This window comes from Ceratotherium simum, chromosome 15 (genome assembly GCF_057802395.1).
Source record: "Ceratotherium simum simum isolate JZ-2026a chromosome 15, ASM5780239v1, whole genome shotgun sequence".
In the NCBI taxonomy this organism is placed as follows: Eukaryota; Metazoa; Chordata; class Mammalia; order Perissodactyla; family Rhinocerotidae; genus Ceratotherium; species Ceratotherium simum.
In genome coordinates, this window is record NC_141914.1 from 9,893,201 (window position 1) to 9,919,967 (window position 26,767).

The window sequence follows — 26,767 nt, forward strand, 5'->3', positions numbered from 1 at the left end:
TTACTCATCCTGAAAGATCAATAATTATTGGCTTTTTTGCACTCCCCAGGTCTGTGTTTTATGATGAACTGACTTGATGTGTTAGCACAGCACAAGGAAAATGATGTGAAATGGCATTAAGGACTCATGAGTGATGGCCAGGTAACTAGCCAATTATGAAAAGATTTTGTGTTTTTGAGAGGTCAAGAAAAGAGATGTCACTTTACATGTCAGGAGAAAACATCATGCTTACTTGACAGGAAGTCACCCTAACAAAGCATTATTGACCCGTAGATGTCAGCTTCAAGTCTCATACACAGGTCTAATATAATGTTCCTTGTCCTTTCAGTTTTGAGGAAAAGGACCTAAGTAACCCCACTCCCCCAAATTACAGGGCTGACGCAATCATGTATTCACATAGACTCTCCTGGTCTGAAGTTTTAGTGAGAACATCAACGAATGCGAGTTCTGGTGTGTTCTGAAGAAACAACCACTCCTTCACAGCCAAAGAGCACCTTTCCAATCACTTAGTTTGCATAGAGTGTGTTTCTCCTGAAGCAAATCTCCTTGTTCTTTTTTTCTCCTTCTCCAGGCTACACTCACATCACGGCTCACTCATTAAAACTGTCAATAATTACCTATGCTCAGATTCAAAGGCGGTATGCTCTTTAATAGCATACATAATATTTCAAAGGGTCAGTATAATGTAATTTTTTCCATAATCTATTAATATCTATTAATATCCAATATCTATTAAGGTCTGTTAATATCTCTAGTGCTTTCTCATTCATCCTACTATAAAACAGAAAAATAGCAAGCTAATTTCATTTTCTATCCTTGACTAGTTTTATTTCTGTCACTTGTTGATGCTTTCATTTGTCTAAGACATAATTGCCAGGCACCAGATAGGTGCCAGTCACTGTCCCTGTGAGCCCAAACAAGATGGAGTCTTGCCCGGTAGGGTCTCATGCTCCAGTTAGAGAGACAAATACACAAACAGACAATTACAAAGCAGTCTGAGGGCACACCACAGACCAACAACAGGCACCACAACTATAGTTTTTCTGGAGGACGTAACGTACTGAAGTTTGTTGAAATTAACACTTAAATTTTTATCTGGAATTAAATTCCTACACATAGGGGTTTCTAAGACAAGCTGTTCCCAAATATTTATGGTGTGGTGAAGAACTAATCTTTTTGTTTGTTTATCTGTTTTGTTTTGTTTATCCAAATCCCTTGTGTACTGTGCGTTTGGTAAATACAATAAAAATGTTGCAGCAGTATCAAATTGGTACAACAGTTCATGTACTTACCTTGTCAGGATCTGTAACCAACAGCTTCCTGACTGCACTAGCCCACAGATCCAAATTTGAGTACCACTGGCTTAGTTTACCAGGCTCAGGAAAGCAAATTGCAATACTTGGCCGTATTTCAGTGGCACCCGGATGACACACTGAGGAATTTCCAGAGCTGTACCCTCCACCGCCTGAAGTAATACGATCTAAGAATTCCATAGCTCTTGCTGTGAGACAGACACTCTACACACAAGCTCTGGCGTAGGAATACTCCTGTTCCCATTTCACAGATAAAGATACCCAGACCCCACAGCTAGGAAGTGTCTGAAGTGGGGTACAAACCAAGAAAGCCCAGTTCTGACCTCTAGGCTATGCCGCAGAGTGAGGACACAGCCCCCACCGCTTTGAAGCAGGTTTCTTTTCTTCAAATGAGAAGCCTAATATTGTCTGTCTGAGTTCCACAGAAGGTATTGATCTCCATGAAAATGTGAGGAGTGTGCTTGTTAAGTGAAAGGAGTGACATGATAATAGTGATTAGTTTCCTAAAAGGAAAGATTTACTCTTAAATTCTGTTGATGAGATGAAATCGTTAAAATCAGATGCAGTCCGTTTCTTCCCCATGCACGTTATGTGCTGTGGGAGTGCCGTGCCCATCTGGACACTGGAGAAGACGCAGACTTCTTGTCCTCTGTAACAGTTTTCTGTGTCAACTTGGCTAGGCTACAGCACCCAGTTATTTAATCAAACACTAGTCTAAATGTTGCTGTGAAGGTGTTTTGTAGATGTGGTTAACATGTAAAATCAATTGACTTTAAGTAAAGAGGAGATTATTCTCCATAGTGTGGGTGCAGCTCATCCAGTGAGTTGGAGGCCTTAATTGCAAAACTGAAGTTTCTCTAAAGAAGAAAAAGAAATTTTGCCTCAGGACCACAGCATCAGCTCCTCCCCGAGGGTGTCCAGCCTGCCAGCCTGCCAGCCTGCCCTTCTGATCTTGGACTTGCCAGCCCTCACAATTGCACAAACCAATTCCTCAAAATAAATATTCTAATTTACATATATTTATTTATACGTGTGTGTGTGTGTGTAATACTGGTTCTGTTTCTCTGAAGAATCTTGACAGATACACCCTCCCATCTGGTTATAATTGAAACTGTATAATTTTCTTTAAACACTCTTAAGGTATCTATTAGGAAGTCTTACATGTATATTTGTTAGAAAACTCATCTATGTTATATATATACTTAAAATTTTTAATTTTATTTATTTTTTAACTTTTTTACTTTTTATTTTTAGTGATGAAAACCTCTTGCAAATTACAGAACAAAAACTAGGATATATCATAGGCTTGACACTCAATTCTGCATTTCAATCTGATCTGACAGTTTTGAAATATTCAGTCTGTTCATTTATATTTTCATTTAGAAAGTAAATAGGACCAATATGTGTGTATCACTAAATTGTAAAATAGGATTACCTTTTCTTAATTTGGTACCTCAATTTTCTCCTCTGTGCAATAGGAATAAAACTTGTCAACTTTCCACCTCAGGCGAAGACGTATTTTAAAATATTCAAGATATTTAGAGTAAAGCTGTACATAGACAGAAAACATCATGATTCTGGTTCAAATATTTACTAATCCTTTTAAAAGTCTGGTACACATAAAAAGTGAAATCAAATGTAGTCAATTATTTTATCACTATTGTAATTAATAATTTGTTAAATAATTAAAACCACTAACTTCCATTATTCATAAAGTAAATTTTTATTGTGCTTTGGTTTCATATTTTATAGAAAATTTCATGAAAAATTAATTGTAAAAACAATACCTCTTCTTTATTTAATTTAAAAAGCCAGCCACTGGAGGTTAGACACTAGTCTTGGTGTGTACATGTTGAGGTTATTATGTTCCCTCTGGAAAGATTTATTATCAGATACTTTTCAAAGAAAGGATGGAAAGCTACTTATGGATTATTGAAAGTACTTTTGTCAAGGAAATATTTTACTTTTGGTAAAATACTGATTAATTCCAGCAGTTAAAAAGAAGCCACTTTATTACTCCAATGCAATGTAGTCTCTATTTCAAAACTCCTGTTCTAATTTCCCATGCCCCATCCCCTTTGTTATATCTTCTCGATTGTTGCAATGGAGTCAGTGGAGCTGAATGATTAATCTTATCCAAAAGAAGCTCCAGAAGTGTCTGTGGCTGCACCAGACAGCTGGTGTGTTAACCAAGAGCAGATCAGCCACACAGCAGCTGATGACAGAAGACAGGCCTCCAGAACAAGAGTGGCCACTCACGTGCTTATTTAAAATGCGAGACTCAAGGGATACCTTCTGCTCTAAAAAGTCTTGGCTTTGGCTGCCCTGAAATGGCATGAGATGCTGTAAAGCAGTTCTCCCCAAACACCTAATAGTGGCATGTGCACTATTTCCCTGACTGAAGGATAGAGGTACACTAGGAGATAAACCTTCTTTAGATTAAAGTAGCGTTCAATTAAAAATACATTTATTTGTTCGAGAGGATCATGTTTATATGGATGACTACAGAGCTTTGTGTTTTAATATCTTTATAAAATAGTTTCCTTCTTTCATTCTTACAGATCCACTGAAATATCTCCCAGGGCTATTGCTCTTAGGAGTTTATTTTGGAAAGTCCTAGTGGCAGAGCAGAAGCGAACTGAAAGTCCAGACTTCCACATATCTTTTTATTACCGCTGACTTGACTTCTGCAGATAGAAGCAGATAAAGTTCACAACAGTAATTTCCCCCAGCAAATAGGAATTGGATGTCTAGAGAGTTAATAAGGCCTTTTCATCTCAACCCAACTCTGTGATCTAATTTCAGATAGCAGGAAATACGCCAACTTTCGTGGCTAATTAGAGTTATTCATTGGAAATTATTTGTAGCCAACGTTTAATCTCTTAGAGCAAAGTGCACTGCCATTATTGGCAGCATAAGCACTGGCAGTGTGGATGCCTGAAAGGTTCTCAGGAGAGGGTGCAAGAGAGATGGCTGCATTTAGATTATGCAACTTGCTTGGCTGAAAAATTTCTCAGACTACACGATGCTAATTTTGGCTAAATTTAGCATAGTTCATGTATTTCCACTCTGATGTTGGAAGCTTTTCTCGTGGTGGCAGATTTAGTTGAAGTGTCTTTCTCTCACAACTGTTCTCAACACTTGAAAAATGATTCTGGAGCAGACTGGCACTTGCATTGTTAATTAAGATTTTATTAGATTTATTAAATTCGGATTGTTTTAGGGTTAAACTAAAAACCTCTCCCTTTGTTGCCACAATTACACTCATTTGGGGTTTAATGCTATTTTACCACCGAGATCCCACCTTAACAAACCCCATGAAGTCAGGAAGTTTTGTCTGTCTGGTTCACTGCTGTATCCCCAGAGCCCACTGCAGCGTCTGGCACATAACTGGGCACTCGCTGCATATTCATTAAGTGAATGATTGATTGAATGAATGAATGAAACTTATCTTCAAATGAAGTGAGGATGCCATTGTAGTGAGATCGACTGGCAAGCCTGAATACTTGGTTTCGAAGAAGGTCACCCTACCAATGCCAGGGACATTCAGATCTCAACCACACCCTGGGTTCCACCCCTTCCTCCACCTCACTGTTACATCCACTATTTTAATAGAAAGGTTTTATTTGAACTTTTTACAAGTGGGAATGTTTGGCAGAGCTAATGAATGACCTTTCATACTATATTAACTCCAAGGCAAGAATACTTATTTTTCTCTACTGTGTCACTGCCCTAAAGCAGGATTTTTAAAAATAAAGAACAGCTTTAATTCATGCAGGAAGTCAGTTGCATCCAAAAGGAGCCCCCCAAAAACCCAGCAACGATAAGGAAAACAAGAGCAACAGCTGGTACAGTCAGCAAGTGTTGTCTTCGGCACTCTATGCCTCAGCTTTTCTTCTTTTTCAGCCTTCCCCGTGTTCCCAAAGGCACTCATTTTTTTACTTGACCCTCCTCCTCAGGAAAGGATTTCATAACTTCTTCACTGTGAATTATAAATGAAACTTTATTTCTTACTATCCGGAATTACTAACATCTTAAATCAAAGGAATTGACTTCTAATCGGGTAAGAGTACTTTGGAGATAAGAGGCCGACTCAGTAGCTCTGAAATCCTATTATTCCTTCCTTATACTACTAACGAATATTTAGCAACAAAGAGCTCATGGTCTAGTAGTAGAGGGAAATGTGTAAAACCACTTGTAAATCTCTATGATTAGTACTAATAGTGTGAACATGTGTAATGTGACTATATAAAAGAGGGGTGTTCAGTTTGCCTGGGCTTTCTGGAAAAATCATTATTTTTCCAGAATCAATCTTTTTCATTGTTAGCATTAATAATTTTAAAAGCTTATCATCTTGTTGAGCTAAAGACTGCTTCCATATGTTTTACACATTAGTCAAGTACTCGCCCCTAGATTCAAAAAAACTTTACAATTCTTCGACGTTTTACGTGAGTAGGTTCTTTTTCTCTTTGAGGATTGTACATTTCCTCAACATTTAAATAGGTTATTCCCTTGTCTATTTTTAACCACTGCCCCTTCCCATCAGAAGCCATGGACCTCGCAGCATCTGTTCTAACTTAGCAAGGATATCTAACGTGGCAGCAGCTGGTAAGAGGCAGTGGATTTGCTTCTAATAATGAACAGACTATCACTGTCTTGGTAGGCCCTCTGCTCCACTTCATTCTTAGACGTGAAGTGGAATATCAGATTAGGGGCTGGAGATGCATAATTTTAAGCACAGAGCTCCTTTTAGGATAAAGACTCAGATTGTTGTCTGTGGCTTATGACTTTGCTTGCAGCCCACAGCAATCTCTCTGCAGTGGGCTGGGATCTCTGAAAGGAAGGGCATAGCACCAAGCAGGCTGCTGAATTGTTTTTATCCTGAAAATTCCAGTGGAAAGTTCGCCATAAATGCCAAACATAACAGGACTTTATTGACTCTGAAATTCCCTTGAGAAATCCAGATAAGAAACAAATGAGTAGTTGAGATTTAAAACAATGATAATACAGAATGTTAATGAGAAGATGTATATTTACATGCTCCTGGTGGGAGCCTTCTGGGAGGTGATTTGGCAAAATATCAAAAGTCTGAAAATGTGCACATGTTTTGACCCAGTAATATCTTGAGGATGATTGGGGATGCATTCAAAAATTCCCCTTACAAGCATATACAGCAACATCAGTTACATAGCAAAATATTGGGGCAATTAAATATTTGACCATACAAGATTGTTTAAATTAAACTTATTTGTTTATCCATATACCAGAAGTCATTGAAAATCATGCTGTAGAATACTTAATGACATGGGAAAATGATCATTAATATTAAGAGAAAAAAGCCAGTTGCAAAAATTATGTACTGTGATGTGATTTAACTTGTAGAAAGTGTATATATATATGTAAATGGAAAAATTCATCAATATATACATTAATATGTAATATCTGATTCCTTAGGTACAGGGATTGTAGTATAATTTTTTACTTTCTTCTCTGTGCTTTTCTAGAGATTCCATATTTTCTATTAGGATGAGCCATAAGAAGCTGTCTATTTAACTGTGTATGATCTGCAAATGGCCATTTTGTAAGATTTGAGCTCATGTAACTAATACGAGTTATTTTTGTAATCAAAAAGTTATGTTGGTTTGTTTATTAAGGGAATGATCTTCCCAACACGCAGGCTGAGACACTGATTGCCCGACATTTGTTGTGTTGGTTGCAATAGCTAGAAACCAGGCCTGTGGTGTTTTGCAAAACCTTCTCTAATTTACTCTAGTGTAGATGCAGAAAATGATCATTTTCTAAGTATGCTGTAAACTGAACAGTTTGGTAACACTGGTAGATCAAGGAGATATTTTCATAATTTTTTTGGATGGTTTGGAAAACAGCAGGAGACTTTAGTATTGTCTCTGGAAAGTGGCTCAAATGTAGGAGTTCCCTTTCTCAAGGAATCTGTGACATCAAAAAGGGACGTTGGTTTACTCTGTCCTCAAAAGAATTTTCTAGCTCCTATCATTAAAGGAAGAGCTGGGCTCATAAAATGAGATTGAAATGTAAAACTCTCTCTCCATATGTCCACCCGCCCATATAACCTCACTCTCATTTGCAAAGTCTCTCACTTCACTACCAATCATTGAAATCATAACTGCAGCGTGTTTGAGCCAAGCTGTGGGATTGTGGCATTTAGATTTGCAAGACTCTAGGATTGGTGTCATAAGGTAATCATAACCCTGCTAAAAGCGCTGAATTGGATCATATGACTCTTCAAGCCTTCAAGGAGGGAACATACCAAATGACTTGGTTCAAAAAAGGGCATAGCTTACTAGGCTAATTTACCCTTCCTTTATTGGATGACTAGTGCAGCTGGTAGGTTTTGAGCAATCAGCTAAACTTAGAATTGTGGTCGACAGACAGACATACTCTGCTTAAAATCTTGGCTGTGATTCCAGATTCACATTGGAATAAATTGTCTAAACTTTAACTACACAGAAAACTGGGCAATTGTCCACAGATATTTAGAATAGAGTTGGATGAATCCTTGAGGTTTTGTAATTCAAATGCCCAGCCAATGAAGAAACCTTCACTAAAGCATACTTGATGGTTGGTATCAGTCAGTCTCCTCTTGAATGAACGCAAAGTTTACTACTCCATGAGTCAGCATTTTCCATTGTTGGAATTAGAAAAGTGTTCTATATTAGGGAACTGGTATCTGCCTTGCTGCTGGTTTTCACATGGTCATAAGACTGCCATCTAAAGCAGACAACGCTTACTTCCCCTTTCATTTGAAAGACCTTCAAATACTTGAAAGCAACAACACCATGGTTAAATTTTAATTAATAAACAACAGAAATGAGAAATCTTGAGAAACAGCGTAAATGCTGGCACAAATGTGTCTATGTTAAGCGTAAACAAAGACTATATTTTCTTTTTTTGAAAAACAAACTTGAAGCTTTAGAACAGTTTTTGACTTACAAAATAATTGAGAAGATGGTACAGAGTATTCCTATATACCCCTATATATTACACACTCAGTTTCCTCTATTATTAACATCTTACATTAGTATGGTTCATTTGTTACAATTAATGTGCCAATATTAATACATTTATATTAACTAAAGTCTGTACTTTATTCATATTTTCTTAGTTTTTACTTAATATCCCTTTTTTCTTCCAGAATCCCATCCAGGATACCACATTCCGTTTAACTGCCATGTCTCCTTAGGCTTCTCTTGACTGGAGAGTTTTTGAATTTACTTGATTTTAATGTCCTTGATAGTTTTGAGGAGTACTGGTCAGATATTTTGTAGAAAGTCCCTTTATTGGGATTTGTCTGATATTTTTCTCCTGGTTAGATTAGGGTTATAAATTTTTTGGAGAAAGTTCACAGAAATACCATTTTCATCACATCACATCATATCAAAGGTACATACTGTCAACATGAAATCACTGTTGATGTTGACCTTGATCACCTGGCCAAGATAGTGTTTTTCAGCTTTATCCACTGTAAAGTTATTCATTTTCCCTCTTTCCATGCTGAATTCTTTTGAAGGAAGACAATATGTGCAGTCCACCCTTTGGGAGTGGGGAGTTACGATTCTACATAATTTATTTAGAATTATACATAATTTACTTAGAATTCTTTTGAATGAGAGATTTGTCTCTTCCACTCCATATTTATATCAGTATAATCATGAATATTTATTTTATATTTTGAGTTATAATTCAATACTACTTTATTAATTTTGTTGCTTAAATTGTTCTGCTTTTGGCCACTGTAAACACTTTCAAGTTGGCTCTTACATCCCTCATCAGTGTAGGTTGGTTTATGGGTTGTTGTTGTTTGTTTGTTTTTTTAGCACCTCCTTACTTTTTTGGACTATAAAATGCTCCAGGATTATCTTGTTTGTTTTATCCCCAAGTCCTAAAATCAGACATTTCTCCATGAAGCCCTGTTTTTTGTTTTCTAATTTTTTTATATTGGAGAATGTTATTAGAAATTGTCATCTCGGTGCTAGGTGTGCTCATTTCTACCAGGATGTTGTTTATTTTAGGCTGTCTCAGGTACAGAGCAAGGAAATATATGTGTACATACTATCCCATGTATATATAATATCTATAAATATTTTTATATATAACCGTATGTGTCTGTATTAAGCTAAACATGAGTTCTTACTGATGTCTCCAACTCTAATTCACCACAGCCTGGATCATTCCAGCCTCCTGCCCCTGCCCATCTGTAAACTACCACTTCAACAGTGAGAAATGCAGCACCCATCATCTGCCATCCACTTACTTAAATGTTCAGTTCCAGTGCACGTAGCAGTATCAGAATTGTTAACCTTTACCCCTGTGGGAAACAACGTCATCAGCTAGAGTATAGCACTATGTGCAGTTTTGCCTTTAGATTTGTGGAAATGATTACTTTTAATAGACAGGATTTTTAAAACATAGTTAATATTTTTTAGTTGCTGTTATCTGACGTTCAGTAGTGAATGGTTGATAGCACATTACTTGCTTGCTAGAATTTAAACTTTGTACAAGCTCTCCTACCAATTTCTTTACTGATGAACACAACATTGTTCTTTACAGGAAAAGAGGTATGGCACTAGTAAGTACCTTGTGACCAAATTAAAGGTAGTTAATTAAGCAAATTTACCCTGTTAGCCAGATCATCAACAGATGTCCACCCACTGTGTGAGGTAGATGTCAGCAACAAAAAGAAGGCAGAACGGTGGAGAAGAAAGCCAGGAAATAAGAATTCCACTATCTTCAGGGAGATTCCCTAAGAAAGTTTTCTCATTATTTCAAACAGCAGTTTTCCAGATAGGAGAGTACAGCCTCCTCCTTTCGAGCCAATGGAACCAATTGTTCAAGCAAACAGAGAGCAGCTACGGTTTAGAGGCACTTGTTTTGGTAAGACCGTCATGAAAGTAGATGACAAACAAGCTGATGTTGACCAGACTGGGTGTGCATGCCAAATCCTGCTGCCGAATTCCCGCCATGCCATGCTGCAAGTGCCCCCATATTCTCCAAGCAGCAATACGTTACCATGGAAGGACAGACTGTGGTGGAATAAATGCCTGCCTATTGGACTGGAGACCTGGGCTCTTGTTCTGGTTCTGCCAATTAGTACCTGTGTGCCTTTGAACAAGTCACTGAATCTGTTGCCTTATCTGTAAAACAGATAGATCATTAAATAAGGTTCAAGGTCAATCAAGCTTTCAATAACTTTCCATGTTACTAATTTAACATTCAGTAATGTTAACTCATGATTCTATGCCTTTTTTCTTAATTAAAAGAAGAAAGGAATTAATTCTCTTTAAGGAATAACCTCTTATTCAATTCTATCTAATAAAATTCAGTTCAATACAACAAATACTGGGAGTTTTGTTAAGAGCCAGACACTGTGCTGGGCACTAACAGTCCTTTTGAAGATAAACAAGGTCCCTACTTTCACAGAGCTTATAGTCTAATAGGAGAAGCAGATAGTTAAGCATGCATTTTGCAACAAAGTGTGATAAGGGCTCTGATAGGTAAGGAGGGACAATCAAAAATACTTAAGAAAGAGTCTCAAACTTCTAAAAACATGTTCTATGGAAAATTCTAAAGCACACTAACTCTAATAAAAAAATGTCCATGATTTATTTAAGGTTGTCCCAATGAGGGGAAAAAAATCTATACTTTACAGGTTAAAGCTTTAATCTATTGGAAAGAGCCAGCGAAATGGGCAGTTCTAGGCATTGGCTAGCCTATGGGTGGACCAGAACATTCCAGGCCCTTGACATCACTGCACTCTGGTCACTTATTCTGCTTACTTGGCATGTAGCCAGATGTATCAAGACACTCCATGTTGTTGGAAGAGGTTGTCAAGAGGACATGACCACCAGTTGACCCACGAGCTGGAACTGGGCAATTGGAGGCTCCTCACTCCCTCCTCTGTTCTTGGAATGTTCTGTCCACTGTTCCCACAGTGGGAGCCATTTTCCAGGACACATACTTGAGAGAGCAATGTGTTGTTGAGAGCACCTGGATGGTATACATGACTGAATCCAGGGAAGGCCTCTAGATAAACTTTTAAGATTTTGGCAGGCAGGTGCAGAGATCTACTTGTCTTGTAGCACCCAAGACAAGCCTCATAAGTAAATTTCTTTGCTTATTAAACCTGCCACCCACCAATCTGGAGTGGGCTGCCTCTTCCTTCTGTCTCTCCTTGCCCTCCATGTATGGGGATCAGTTTCATATTTCACCCTGAAAGCTCCCAAGTTTGTGAACCAACAATTGGCAAGCCAGCCAGGAGACTAGAGAAGGGGTCGTGGGAAAGAGTCATCTGCAGGGAAATCCTGGATTGGCCATCACCTCCATGTGGGGAGGGGTGGCCGTATGTTAGATGCTTGTGGACTGTTGTGTAAGTATGGGGACACCCTGAATATGCCAATTGGTCTAATGTGCTTATTTGAGGATCTGCACATAGCATGCTGCAGTGAAGAAGGGAAATGAATGGCTGCTGCAGTGGGCTGGCTCTGCAGTGGCCACCGATGCCCACCTAGAGGCTGAAGCTTGAGTTAGAGAGTTGAAAGAAGAGCTGAGGTTAGAGAAGGATGTGCAGCTGTCCACTACTCTGCTAGCTGGCAGACAAGGTTGGAGAGCAGGATAGCAAGTTGGAGACCTTAGCACACTATTTTGCAAAGCTAGGAGGGTACAAGCTGCTGGGGAGAAAGGTCTGAGTGCTTTTGACAAAGCCTGATTAGGACGCTAAGAGGTGGAATCCCTGGGAAACTGAGGAGAGTGAAGAGGAGGATGTTGGTGGTGATTGACAAAGAACAGACCAGTGCCTCCTGCCGTCCGACCCCTAATGCAAAGGGAAACAAAAGCACAGCAACAGCAACCCCAGCCGGTGGGGCAGCCCCCAGTTCAGGAAACGCTCATGATGAGAGAATATACACCCCCTGAGCGTGTTGCTGTAGCTGCCAAGTTCCAGCAAAAGGCAGGGGAAAGTATCCAGGACCAGTTAGTGTGGCTATGGGGTATGAGGGACGCTGGCATTTTTACAACATCACCACACATCCCGCCCTCCGGCAGCAACCTACATGGTGCTCGGGATTCAAGGTACTCACTCCTTATAGGTCGGATTATTCTAGCCTGCAGGGAAGCTTGGCCAAATGAGGGGGACCTCCTTGGGCACGTGGACCCTGGAAATTTATAGAGAAGTCAACTAATCCTAAGGGAGTTGGGAATAAGACAGGCCTTCTCCACTCCTGTCTTTGAAGGCCCTGATCAGGCCACATTCACTGCAGGGATGAAAGTTAAGATACTCCAGTCCACTCCCAGTACCTGGTATGGAGCCCTGATATCCACGCTGACCCAGTCATGGGACAAGACGTTTATGATGTTGGGAAATCCATTGCTGATTTGAGGGAACCTGACAAATCTCAGAAATAGGTACAGGTGGTGGGAAAGACCCGAGACAGGGAGGGAGCTCAAAAAGCTAAAAGGCTATCCTGATCTGCTCTAAAGAGTTCAGTAAAAGTAACTGGGAAGTAAATGTGGTTTGACCTCACTGCTGTCAGGACCCCACCTGAACAGATAGATTGACAACCCAACCCTATGTCAGTTGGCCTGTGGAAAGCATTAAAACTTGAACAACAGTTCAGATCTGCCCCACCTACCCCTACCATCCCTGATGCCCTGCCTGTTCCAGCAAAGGCCTCAGGGATACAGTCCTATTTGGGCTGGGTGTAGGATGCAGGCCAAGATCACCTCCAGGTGAGAGCCACTGGTTCCCCAGAAATAAACAAAAGATGATGCCTTTGGTTGACACTGGAGCTGAATGTACTCTAATATGTGGTAACCCTCAGAAGTTATCTGGTGCCCTAAGTGTCCCTGATGGGTATGGGTCAGGAAGACCCCTTTGATACTGTAAATTGGGCATTTCCGCACATGAATACATGAGGTTTTTATTTCTCCAACACCAGAGACTATACTGGGCATTGATATCCTACACGGTCAAACTCTGCCAATCTCTATTGGAGAATTCCACTTGGGGGTTAGAGTAATCAAACCAGTGCTGAGGGGAAACACCAACTGGGAACCAGTAAGTCTACCATCCCTGTGAAGACTGGTAACTGTCAACCAATAGAAATTGCCTGGGAGGATAAGGAGATAGGATAAACTACCCAAGAACTGTACAGAGTGGGTATTGTGCACCCTGCCCATAGTGCTTTCAACAGCCTGGCATGGCCAGTGAAAAAGCCAGACGACTCATGGCAGATCACCATGGACTAACTAGAGTTGAACAAGTTGGTGCCCCTATCCGTGCACTGTGCCCTGCATTGCATCCACCTTAAACATGTTGGCCACAGTCCTGGGAGTGTACTGTGCTATGCTGGACTTAGTAAGTGTTTTTTTCAGTATGCCGCCGGCAGCTGAGTCCCAAGATCAATTTGCCTTCATGTGGAAGGGGCAAAAATGGACCTTTCAAGTCCTACCCAAGGCAACCAGCACAGCCCCACAATATGTCATGGGATGGTAGCCCAAGATCTGTCCCTGTTCTCCTTCCCCACATCAGTAAAATGGGCCCATTACATTGATGATATAATGTTAACATGAGAAGACTTGCCTCAGGACACTCTGCAGACTTTACTGGAACATCTGTGAGGGAGAGGATGGGCAGTGAATCCACAGAAAATTCAAGATCCAAGCACTGCCATCAAGTTTTGGGAGTTGTTTCATTGGGTAAGACACACATTGTCCCAGAAGCCATTATTGATCCAGTGCAAGTCTATCCAACCCCTGAGAACATGAAAGAGATGCAAGCCTTGTGGGGATTTTAGAGTTTTGGTGGACTTTTATTCTCCACCTGACTCTAAGTGTCTCTAACTCTTATACAGCCTGGTAAAGAAAGGGAACATGTGGGCCTGGGGATCAGAGAAGCAAGCCACCTTTGAGAAGGCAAACATACTAGGGAAGCAGATTAAAGCTCTGGGCATCTTCCAAATGGCTTCCATTTGAATTTGGTATGTCTGTGACTCTGGAAGTTGTGGGTCAGGCACTGTGGCAGAGACAACAAAAGGAGCAAGTATCCCTAGGATTTTGGTCCCAGCTCTGAAAGGAGAAAGAAACTCGATATACCCCCATAGGGAAAGAGCTCCTAGCAGTGTCCACAGCACTCCTCCACGTAGAGCTTCTATCTATGGAACAGCATATCATGGTAACAACTTCCCTTCCTGTCAAGGGGTAGATTGAGAATATGTTCCATCCACCAACCTCTGCCATGGCTCGAACTCCCACTTTGACTAAGTAGTATGGCTATTTGCAGCGGAGGATCACCCTGCTCACCAGCCCACTGTCTCTAGAAATTTGGGTGCTACTATGCCCTGTAGAATTTGTAGATCCTCAAAATGCCCCTGCCCTGATTCATGTGGTAGCCTTTGTGGCCTGTAAAGAGGGAATGGGGGAAATTCCCACTGATGCTTGGTATACAGGTGGGTCTAGTTGAGGCAACTCGCCTACATGGACTGCACCGACACCATCTGAATGGAAACAGGAGGGAACCACTGCAGCCAGTGAGCTGAACCAGTTTGGGTGGTGATCACTCATGAGCCCTGGTTGTTAATCCTTTGCCTTGACAGTTGGGCTGTTCTCAAAGAATTAACCCTCTGGCTTGGACAATGGGAAGCCAAGCAGTGGATGATCAAGAATAAATCCTTGTGAGGTCAGGATATGTGAGAAGACATTTGGGTCCACCTACAAGAGCCTGAGGCAGTCCTCACTGTCTTCCACATCCTGGCTTACAAGGCACTGGTGCCCCCTGGCAATCAGGAAGCTGATGCCCTAGCTCCAGTATAAGCCCTAGCAACCGACCCTTCAGCAGATACAGCAGATTATGTACTTAGGAAAAGTGGCCACCATAGCACCCTCGTGGGATGGCGTATAGCCAAGGATGCCTGATTGCCCTTGAAATACAGTGACTTGGTTAATGAAGGAACAGCATGTCCTGTATGTTTTAAACAATGTCCAAGGGAACTGCCAAAGGAGTCTGGCACCATCCACCCGAGATCCCAACTGGTGAGGGACTGGCAAATTGATTATGTCAGCCTCTCTGCAAATGAGGGTTCTAAACATGCCTTGGTTTGTGTGGACACCATGTCTGGCTTAACCCAAGCTTTCTCCCGTCATTGTGAAACCAGGCTGCTACCATTAGGGGATTAGAGAAGCTGATTACCATGTACATATACCCATATCAAATAGACAGTGATCTGGGGTCACATTTCAAAGGTCATGATGTGCAAGACTGGACAAAAGAACAGGACATTGAATGGAGGTTCCATCTTCCCTATAACTTGCAAGCAACAGGGTTAATAGAAAGGAAGAATGGAACATTAATGCAGCAGATTAAATTACTAACAGGTAAAACCACCCTGGCTGGGTGGACTAAAGTACTGTCCCAGGTTTTAATGCATTTGAATGATCAATCAGTGGGGCCTGTCACCCATCATGCCAAACCGAGGACTTGTACTGAGACACCCAAAACCAGAAAGGCATGGAAACTGTAGGAGACAGCCATGGCCCTGACTCTCACAGTGGATCAACGTGCTATGCTGCCGAGAACACCAAGCTCCTAACACCTGGGAAAAGTGTTATCTACTGGAACTTGTAATGGGACATCCCACCAGGATGGGTGAGTCACTTCACACCCCTGGGTGAAGGGGAGCTACTCAGTTTCCCCTGGGATCCTGTTGGCCTGCTGCAAGCTGGACCTGTGGAAACGCACTATGCCTGGAACAGAACACGCACATTGAAAGAGCGGAGAAGGTGGGAATCCTGGTCTGGCATATCCAGCCCCGAGACGTTTCTTCACACCTGGCAGTGCTGTTTCCCCTAGCCAACGTGTGAAGTGTGCATAACCAGGTCAAGTTCCTAAAGCTGCAGCCACATTGACATCTAAGGGTCAGGCCACAAATGTAATTCTTCTAGAAGGGGAAGACCTTCCCCTGCAAGTTCCTACTAAATATATGCTGTTTCAGCCTTAGACTTCTGCGGCTCCTGTGGTGTCTGGTCATGAGATGGGCATCTCATGGAAACACCTATCTACAGTGGACTCATTTGTATGCCCAACAAAGACATCAATCCAACTGTTGGGTATGTGGGCAACAGCCCCTCTTCAGCTCATCAGGATTGCCATGGTGGTATCACCACTCCGGGGAGGGTATTGGAAGGCCCTAAAGCAGTACATTATGGAAGAACAAGCTAATACTGGTACTCTTAATTCACCAGATATTACCAATACTGACCCAGAGACCTGGTCTGTGACACACACTATCAATAACACTGGGCATAGGTATTCTTTTTCTGTCCATCAAACTACACAGGCAGCCCACAAAACAGCTGAATAGAAGGGTCCTAAAAATACCACTATCAGAGCCATGGGTGGCTATGCTCAGATTTGGGATGAGTTCATGTAGTTTACTCCAGGTTATGGACATTTGAGTACCTGGGAACCCCTATGTTGGGAACAGAAAAATCCCTCTAAACAGAACCAACCTAACTGTACCAGGGATATAGGATGGATATCACCGGAACTGTGTAGTCATTCTGTCATATTGAAGGATAGAGACTGGTGTGGTGCTGACTGGTCACGCTGCCCAGGTATTGACTGGATAACCCTGAATAGGACCCAGCTGTTGTATGGCATGAATCTTTGGCCTTGGCTTCCACCTGGGAGGTTGGACCACTGCACCCTGGGTTTTCCCCTGGGCACAGGAGAGATCCACCTCATGGTAACAAAGATTGCCAACCTCTCTCTCCTCAAGGCCAGGTGGGCACATTCTGTTTTTCACTGGTATGATCATTTGGCCATCATCTTTGATGCTTCCATTGGCCTGGAGGACATTATAGCACACATAGAAGCCATTACTAAATTCACCCAAGGAAACTTAAATGATAGCCAACAAAACCTGTCTTTACTGAATACTGAAACGTCTCTGATGAGATAAACTGTCCTTCAAAATAGGATGGCCTTGGCCATTATTACTGCCTCACACAAAGGCACTTGTGCCATCATCTAAACAGTGTTGCATGGTCATACCTGATGAGTCTACTAATGTATCATCTTTATTAAATCATGTGAGGCCACAAGCAAATGCCCTGAGTGATCTGACCCCAACCTAGGGGACTTAATAAATCAGTGGTTCGGATCATAGGGCTCTTGGTGGGAAAAATTGTTACTTATTTTGGGAATCAGTGTATCAATCTGGGTTTTCTCTTGCATGTGCCTACACTGTTGCTGTGGTGTCTGCCTCCAGGACAGCCAGATAACCACAAAATGAGCCACTTCCATGCTAATAAAACTCCTCGCTGACCACTCAGGGCACATTGTGGAAGAGGGGGTTGTGTAAGATTGTAAGAGCTGGTCATGAGGCGTGGAGTGTTGGAGGAGGTCACGAGAGGACAAGACCGCAGGTTGACTGTTGAGCTGCACTTGGCAATCAGAGGCCCCTCTCCTCCTTCCCTGTCCTTGGAATGTATGTTCTGCCCACCGTTCCCACAGCCAGAGCCATTTTCAAGGACGCAGCCTTGAGAGAGCAATGTGTTGTTGAGAACACATAAGTTTTCTTGCTTATTAAACCTGTCACTTGCCAATCTGGAGCGGCTGACTCTTTCTTCGGTTTCTCCTTGCCCTCTGCGTACGGGGGCCAGTTTCAGATTTCACCCAGGAAGCTCTCAAGTTTGCGAACTAACATGTCTTGTCTTTAGGTTGTCCTTTTAGCCTCAGAAACATAAATATTCAGCATTATTGGAAAAAGAAAGCCCTTCAGTCAGCTTGTGACTTTGCCCACAAGCCCTGCAGGGAGGCCAGACTGTTGTAAGTGATAACAAATTCTTAATTTACTGTAATCTCTGGTTCAATCGGATCTGCTTCTGCAGCCTGGCGCCCAAGCTGATAGCTCCCTTATCTGCACTAACTCGGAAATGAACGGTGCTGAAGCTGAATTGCTGCCAGTCTTCCTCCAGTCAAGCCCTTCTATTTAAAAGGTCTGGAAGGGCCAGGCCCCTGTCCAGGTCTTCTCCAAACACAGCTATGGAGTAGAGCTCAGCCAAAGGACTTAAGGACCAGCCAATAAAGTGGAAAAAAAAAAGAGAAACTGATTTTGACTTTGTGAATGCTCACAAATGTTAACTCTGTTAGCCATGCCACAGCCAAAAGTAACTGTGGTATTTGTGTCAGACAAACAGAAAATGAGAAATCTGACGTTTCCTGCTGAGCAGCGGTTACAAATTTAACTTGTTAAACTTCTTCAGAGATTATGCTTTATTTTCATATCTTTCGCTAGATAGGTCCTGAATTCACTCTGTTATTTGTAAATCAAGAAAAGAGTTGAGTTTCTTCTTCTGTGAACTAAATAATAACACTAAACTGCATATTGTGTCCCTTTTTAGGGCACAAGAATCTGTACTTTCTAAATGCTTCCTCTTGACTTTTGTTTATTTGTTTATTGAAGAACCATTGGCCTCTTTTTTGCCTTCCTCACCAAGCACTTCTGGTTTGGGCACATGTTCTGCTTTTCTAAGCACAGTTGGTCCACATTCAAGTGTCAATACAGGAGCTGTTGACTGCAGTGAAGTCCTAGTATTAGCAGTTGCAGGCTGAAATTGTAGACTAATCTCTACATTCTTGTCATTCCTTCCTCAGCCAGGCTTCTCTCTTCTATTAGCTAAACAACCAGTAAGGTCTGAACAGTGTAAATAGCATCCAGGCTTGGCAGCACGGGCTGGAGACATGACTCATAATAAGCAAAACAACAATTCTTTTTGAGGGGTGGGTAGTGGTGGGCTGAAAACCAAGGGATTGAGGAGTAGAGTGATAACAGGCAGTGCTAAGGAGAGGTAAGGTTTTTTCCTACTGACTCAGTATTCTTCAATCTGTTTAAAGCACAAACTTCTATTTGAAATATGTCACCGAGAAATATGATCAGTTTGCCAATGTCATGCTAGATTTCTTCGTTTCCCCCTATTGTGGTGCATCTTTTGCTAAACGTCTTTCCAAGTTCCGAGATATAAATGAATGTGTAGTCTTAACCTTGGACCCCTTGACACTACTTTAGTACAGGCCCTGAAAAGTGAGAGGTGGAAATCTGTGAAGAGTCCTCTTCAGCAGATGTTGCAGGACCAGTCCATCAACCAATCATATTTATGGAATACTTACCTGCGGGCCCTACCTGTGGCAGAGCCATGGTAAGAAGAGAAAAAGTGTATAAGATGGTCCCAGCTCTCAAGAAACTTACATATAATCAGAAAACACTTGAAAAGCTTTTGTCCCAGTGGAAGGCTAGCTAACAAGACTGAAGTTCTCCTTTACTCCTCTGTCACTTGTCCCTGTGCTATTTATCATAACATATTTATTTTCCTCTATTTATTTTTTGGAATAAGTAATATATATACTTGGTAAAAATTCAAAATGTGCAAGGGAATATCCAATGAAAATAACTCTCCTTCCCCTCGAATCACTTAGCCATCCAGTTCCCTCAAATTTCAGAGGATAGTTTACAGATATAAGTATCATATTTATGCACACATTTATGCATATATATGTGTGTGCCTATAAGTAAATATATATATACAGACACAATGCCTTTTCTTAAACTTGGCTTTTTAAAAAAAAATATATTAAACTATATATCTTGGATATAGTCTTTATGAGTACATATAATTCTGTCTCAACTCTTTTTTTAAAGGCTGTGTGGTCTTCCAATGTATGGATCACCATTATTTATTTAACCAATTCCCTATTAAAGGACACTTGGATTACTGTCAATCTTTTGTTATTACAAATTTTGCTACAATGAATTTACCTCTATATCTGTCATTTTCATGAGTTTATCAGTAGGCTGAATTTCTAAAAGTCGAATTATTGGGGCAAAGAGTATATACATATTAAATTTTTATAGATTGTGCTAAGTTTATTTCCATACAGGTGTAAAAATTACACTCCCACCAGTAATGTAAGAGAACTTCTTTCTCCAAGTTCTTAATAAAAACAGAGTGTTATTAAACCTTTTTGTCTTTACCTATCTCCTAGGTGAAAAATGATATCTCTATGTAGCTTTTATTTTGCATTTCTCTTAGGAGTGGGATTGAGGATGCTTTCCTGGGTTTAGAAGCTATGCTTTCTTTTCTGAGGACTTTACTCATCTTTTGCTCCTTTTACTGAATTGTTGATATAATTTTACTTATTTGTAGGGTCTGGAGATAGTAGCATTTTAATGCTGTTTAGGCTTCCTTTCCTAGAACACAGTAGAAGTTCTACGTGTTAAAATATTACACGTCCTTCACTTGTGTTTTAACATTATTTTCTTAGATCCTATGCATTTATTCCTAAATTTATTCATAGATATTTTATCTTTTTTGTTGCTATTGTATATGAATCTTTCCTTTCAACCTATAATTTAAGTGGTTGTTGCAGTGTATATGGCAACTATTTGATCCTATGTTAATTTTCTTCCAAACCCCTTTACTTAATTCTTTTACTGTCAATAAAAATTGTTCAACTGATTCTTTTATTCCTTCTAATTAATGAATCATCTGAAATAAGTAATTTTATCTCCACTTTTCCTATTTTCAAACTGCTTTTTTCCCTTTTTGCTTAATTTCATGCAATAGTAATTAGAAAACAAAGCTAAATGGTAGTAGTGATAAAATCCATGATACTTTGTTACTGATCATATTTGGAAGGTTTCTAATGTTTTTCCTTTTTTTGTGGTGAGGAAGATTAGCCCTGAGCTAACATCTGTTGCCAATCCTCCTCTTTTTGCAGAGGAAGATGGGCCCTGAGCTAACATCCATGCCCACCTTCCTCTCCTTTTTTTATATGTAGGACGCCTGCCACAGCATGGCTTGATAAACTTTGTGTAGGTCAACACCCAGGATCCAAACCTGCGAAACCCTGGGCTGCTGAAGTGGAGCACGTGAACTTAACCACTACACCACTGGGCCAGCCCCTCTAATGTTTTATATAAAGAATGGATGTTGAATTTTATCAAATAACTTCTCATCATCTGTGGAGAGGGTCAATTTTCCTGATTCTGTTAATATTTTGAATTATATTAATAGATTTTAATACTGAACCACTCACGTGTACTTGGCCATCATAGTGTATGACTCTTCACTTTGCTTCTAGATTCTGTTTGCTGATTTCAGTTGGAAATATTTGCTTGGTAGTTGTAAATGAGTTTAGTCATTTTTTTGTTGTTGTTCTTTTTTTTTTTGGACCTCTTTGTCAAGCTTTGGTATTAATGTCATAAAATTTTCAATAAAAAATTGGAAGGTTTTCTTTTTGTGTGTGATCTAGCACATCTACATTTTAAAATTTATTTTTAAATCATTGCATTTGCTCCTCAGTGGGAGACACCTTGGCTTTAACAATTTTGGTGTGTTCTCACTCTTCCTGGGAAGAGATCTGAATCATAAGGACATTGAGAGTCTAGAGACAAAGTGTGATGAAGGGGAATAGGGGAATGTGGAAGATGGTGGTGGCAGGTACCGCTTAATTTCTAGTATTGCCTAGTTCTGGTCCTATAACTGGTCCTAAGATAAGAAACATTAGGCTCTGTACAATGTTCAAGAAGGAGCAGTTACATATTTGTTTCAAAGTGTAATTGAACTGTAAGTTTTATAAGATAGCTAAATACACTTTTATCCATTCCTTTATATGTTTTTCCAGCAAGCGCATATTGAGCATCTGATAATACACTAGGAACTCTGCTAAGTGCTCAGATATAGAAAAATTTCATAAATCAACAAATGCAACACTATCACCTAAACTGTTGATTTGAAAAACTGTAAACAATCTTTATTACAGCCAAAGAATGGGAATAAGAACATTTAGAGATATGAGTAGAAAATGCCAGGCAGTAAGTGGCTTTCATCCCTAGAGACCTGACTACCCAATGCAGGTGTGCAGCACAGCATTGCTAATGCAGCAATTAATCTAGTAACTTCCGCTTTCTCTCAAGTGAGAATAGTAGGACGAAAGCAGAAATAGACTAATTTTCCTTTAATTTAAATGCAATCGGGGATAAGAGACAACAAAAGAGAGACATGTATCTTATGGATATTCCATTTGGTTTGTGTGTGTGCGCGTGTGTGTGTGTGTGTGTGTGTGTGTGAGCTTTACTTTCCTGTTGGCTTTTCCTCATACATTTGATAATGGGCTTTGGGTTGAAAAGGTAAGACAAGAAGCCTGGTAGTTTCTTTATTAATCCTCTACTCAAGACTTTCTCAACCCAACATTTGTGGATTCTTTCTTTCTTTCTTATTGATTTATTTTCATTGAGACATAATTGACATAAAACATTATATTGGTTTCAGGTGTACAACATATGATTTGATCTTTGTTTGTATTGCAAAATGGTCACCACAATAAGTCTAGTTAACTGCCATCACCAAACAGAGCTACAGTTTTTTTTTCATATGGTGAAAACTTTTAAGATCTACTCTCTTAGCAACTTTCAAATATACAATACAGTATTATTAACTATAGTCACCATGCTGTACACTACATCCCCAAGACATTTATTTTATAACTGGAAGTTTGTACCTTATGACCACTTTCACCCATTTTGCCCACCTCTCACCTCCTGCCTCTGCAACAATCTGTTCTCTGTATCTATGAGTTCCTTTTTTTTTTTTTTTAGATTCCACATATAGCAGATCATACAATATTTGTCTTTCTTTGTCTGACATATTTCACTTAGCAAGATGCCCTCAAAGTCCTTCCATGTTGTTGCAGATGGCAAGATTTCCTTCTTCTTGTGGCCGAATAATGTTCCCTTGTGTATATACACCACATTTTCTTTATCTAGACATCCTTCGATGGGCACTTAGGTTCTTTCCATGTCTTGGCTACTGTATATTTCTTAACTGCTCAGTAGTAGCCATGTAGTTAAAAGAACTTAATTAGCAACATTCATTTATTTGAACAGGAGTTTGACAAAGTTTTGAAAGAAACTAATAATGTCATTGCTTGAGCAGTCATAAGCTTTGGGTAGATGTAGTGTGTACCACATAGATGTAGACAGGCTGTTTTAATGGACCAATGTTAAACAATTATGTAAATTCTTTTCCAGTGCAGAGAAACTCTAAAGAAGTCTATTTGTGAGCATTGATATTCTAGAAACCCTGGTTAATTTTTACCATCTTACTTTGAACACAGACATTGTTTATTGCTTTAAAAGAAACAGAATATCTAATAAACAACCTGCTATAAATTCAGGTCAAACCATTTTCACATAATATGCCATGATATGCTTGGAATTAGGACTAGTTATTATGGCTAACCAATCTTTCTGTGATGCAATGCTCTTTCTCATTCAGAAATTTCCATGAAGAGTCTACCTCTACAAAAGCTAATGGTGGGATAAAATTCTTTCTGTAATAGTGCTTGCCATCTAGGAAGTCCCCAGAGAACTTGAGTGATGAGAAGGGAATCTGACATAGCTTTTGTCCCCAGTGAATATTTAAAGAAATAACCCTCCTAACTTGACTGAGCCATGATTTACAAAGTGAAAGGGACTTGAAGAGAAATCCTTCAAAAGAAGAAAATTATTAGTCTGTCTGCCCTATGACCTGGAATTACTGAGATAACAAAATAAATTAGAGCTACACATTTTCTCTTGATTTTTCCTCTATTGTTTTTTCTGTCAGCATGTGGCAAACTTTAACAGGAACATAAGCACTATTTGAAATTATAAAAAGTTTAAAAAGCGTACTCCGGTTGTGCCCCACCCTCTCAGGTACAGCAAGACTATTGACACACCAGAAGCAGCTCATCTAGAATCATTTTTATTTTTGGTTGATAACATGCTCCTCTGGTGACATTCTAATTCAAGATATCATTAGCTTCTAAGGGAGAAATGACAGTACAAACTTAGATCTGATGCATTTTTCCAAAAACAGAGGAACAAAGCTGTGTCTGTGACCTCTTCAAGATGTTGTACCCTCTGTGTCTCTGTGATAGACAAGTCTGAATTTACACCTTTTTAAGACCCAGTGCTGTTATCCTTATTGACTAAAAGGAACCTGAAGTACTGATAAGGGAAGGAAAAACAGGCAGCCTTTCCTTATCAGGATGTTTTTGTTAATTTGCCAGATAGCAGGTGGGGGGGGGTAGTATTGTAGGAGGATGCGAAGACTCCTGTAATGGTACATGCCACACTCAGAGAGAAAACTTGTTTAAAGTACAGTAGTGTCTCCATTACTTCTATCTTTCCTATAGAACCTAGTCCTGTACCTTATCTACGTAGAGTTAATGTTGCTGAATACATAAATACATACTATGGTATCAAGAGGGAATGGGCTATTCCACATAAAATAATGTTACACAAAACTGAAATTTAACCCTTTATTAGACACTTTTCTAAAATTTTAGGAAGCAGTGTTTTTAAAAAATTATTAAATACTTTATTAATATCTTTATACTATTTCTTAAGCATTCTTGATGACTCAAGATCATTATATTGGTCCCCAAATGTAGCCATACTCTCATGGATTCTGAGATACATTAGGATACTTCCCTTCACTAAATGACACCATATTACTTGGTTTTCTTTGTTTTTGAACTTAATTTTTTTCTCTCTTTCTACTGTAAATTATCTGCCTAAAGAAGTCAGGATTGTTTTCGTGATGCTTCAAGGGGGTGAGGCAGTAGTTCTTGTGGTGTTCCAAAAAGTAGAGAGGACTGCATATCAATGAGCAGTTGTGATGTCTCCCACAATAATGCTCTACCAGACTTTAAACTAGACTCATCTCTCATATGTCTGTGAATGAGCATGGTTTTTGGCATATAGTAGACTCTGACCAAACGTTTGTAGAACAAATATATAAAAGATGACCCTACCATTTTTAGAGTACAGTATAAGTCTGATGTTATGTGTGACATATTGCATTTAATTTCCACAACATCCTACAAGGTAGGTGTGATTATTTTCACTTTACAAAACAGGAAATTGAATCTCATGGGTATTAAGTGACTTCACTACATTCACCCAGTGAGTAAGGGGTAATATTGAGATTTGAACTTGGGTCTATCTGGGTCCAAGGTTAATGCTATGTGTTTGCTGGTTCCACAGTCCTGCAACCTTGTCCCCTCTTCCATTTGAATTCACCTCATCTTCTCTGTCTGAGAAATAAAATAACCTGTGTAAACAAGCGTACGTCATTTTATTCTTTGCTTATTTTCTAGTAGTCAGCTATATTCCAGATAGCAGGAATTTATAAATATATATTTTACCATTTTTCAGGTATAGCCCCAACTGTAAAATATACTGATAAAATTCATTCTATATCTAGCACATATATAGTATTTGAATATTATGCAAAAGTACAAATATGGCTGCCTTAGAAAAACTCAAAATCTCGATTAAAATGAAAATATTTTGATTATTGTTTACTGTTCCTCTTTACATTTGTTTTGGTTTATAAAATTTGTTTGGACTCAGTATTTTTAGATACATGTTTCCACACATACAAAGTTCCAACTGTATTGGAATGGTCTTTAAAAACAATGTCCTTATTATAAATATACAAATATTATATTTTTATTTCTGAAACTTTTTTGGTGATAAAGTTGATATATTACAAAAATGGAAAAGTGGCAGCCAGATGTGCTGCATTTCTTAAATGCACAAAAGCTCTTTTAATGCTGTCTAAAGTTTGTCTTTTTTAAATAAGGACTATCACTGTGGAATTTTGCCTGGCTCTATTTTGCATCTACCATTAGTATCACTAATTAATGGAGTGAAAGTTAATAAGGGCCTTGCTTTCTTCCAAATTAAAAAACAAAATGCCATGAATGCAAAGAAGACTGTTGGCTATTATCTACCGAACAAGAAGCTCTTAGAACCTGGAGCTGAGCCATTTCAGTCACAATGACAGCATCAGACTCACTTTTCTAATGGGAGCTAGGGATGGACACACAAGGTGAAGGATTGAAATGGCAGAGGCGTAATGAGATTGATTTCACTTAAGAATAATTTGTTTGTTTCAATTACATTAGGCTCTGATTAGCCCCTACAAAAGTGTATCCTCTCATTCCTGGTGAAAGTCTCATTTTCCTTACAAATGTCTTAACAACTGCAAGGGTGAATAGGACAATTTCCAAAACATATTTGAGTTCTCTGGCTAGAGATAACCCTTAGCTGAATCTCAGTAAATAGGCATGGTCTTAGTCTTAATTCATTAGAAGATTAAGACAAATGAATAGGAGAAGTGAAAGCAATTCAGCTAACATGCAAGTGAGATAAGTTTACTCTGTTGCCAAAGTACAATATTATGAATAAATAAAATCCTCTTTAGAAACCCAAGAGAAAGGTCTTGCCTTATTCTAACTAAATTGTGTTAAAGGAGAGACAGTGAAACCTGACGAGGTGTATAGAAGTTTATTTCAAGGGAGAAAACATATGCAG